This window comes from Crocuta crocuta, unplaced genomic scaffold, assembly GCF_008692635.1.
Source record: "Crocuta crocuta isolate KB4526 unplaced genomic scaffold, BGI_CrCroc_1.0 scaffold711, whole genome shotgun sequence".
Classification (NCBI taxonomy): Eukaryota; Metazoa; Chordata; class Mammalia; order Carnivora; family Hyaenidae; genus Crocuta; species Crocuta crocuta.
The window spans coordinates 58,374-59,275 of record NW_027531277.1 but is presented as its reverse complement, the minus strand read 5'-3'; positions in this window follow the sequence as shown (position 1 = coordinate 59,275).

Sequence of the window (902 nt, the reverse complement as noted above, 5' to 3'; positions counted from 1 at the left end):
ACTGCCAAAAGCAGTCTACACATTCCATGTAATCCCAATCAAAATTGCACCAGCATACTTCTCAAAACTAGAACAAACTATTCTAAAATTTGTGTGGAACCACAAAAGACCCCGAATAACCAAAGTAATAATAAAGAATAAAACCAAAACGGGAGGTATCACCATCCCATACTTTAGCCTCTACTACAAAGCTGTCATCATCAAGACAGTATGGTATTGACACAAAAACAGACACAGAGACCAATGAAATAGAATTGAGAACTAAGAATTGGACCCAAAAGTATACAGCCAACTAATCTTTGACAAAGGATAGAATATCCAATGGAAAAAAAAGACAGCCTCTTTAACAGATGGTGCTGGGAGAACTGGACAGCAACTTGCAGAAGAATGAAACTAGATAATTTTCTCACACCATAAACAAAAATAAATTCAAAATGGATAAAAGACCTGAATGTGAGACAGGAAACCATCAAAACCCTAGAGGAGAAAGCAGGAAACAACCTCCTTGGCCTCAACCATAGCAATGCCTTGACACATCCCCAAAGCAAAAGATCAAGAGCAAAAATAAACTATTGGGACCTCATATTGATTAAAAGCTTCTGGAAGGCAAAGGAGACAATCCATAAAACTAATAGACAACCAACGGAATGGGAAGATAGTTGCAAATGACATATCAAATAAAGGGTTAATATCCAAAATCTATAAGGAACTCACCAAACTCCACACCCCAAAAGCAAACAACCCAGTGAAGAAATGGGCAGAAGACATGAACAGACACTTCTCCAAAGAGGACAGCCAGATGGCCAACAGATACATGAAACGATGCTCAGCATCCCTCCTCATCAGGGAAATACAAATCAAAACCACACTGAGATACCACCTCACGCCAGTCAGAGTGGCTA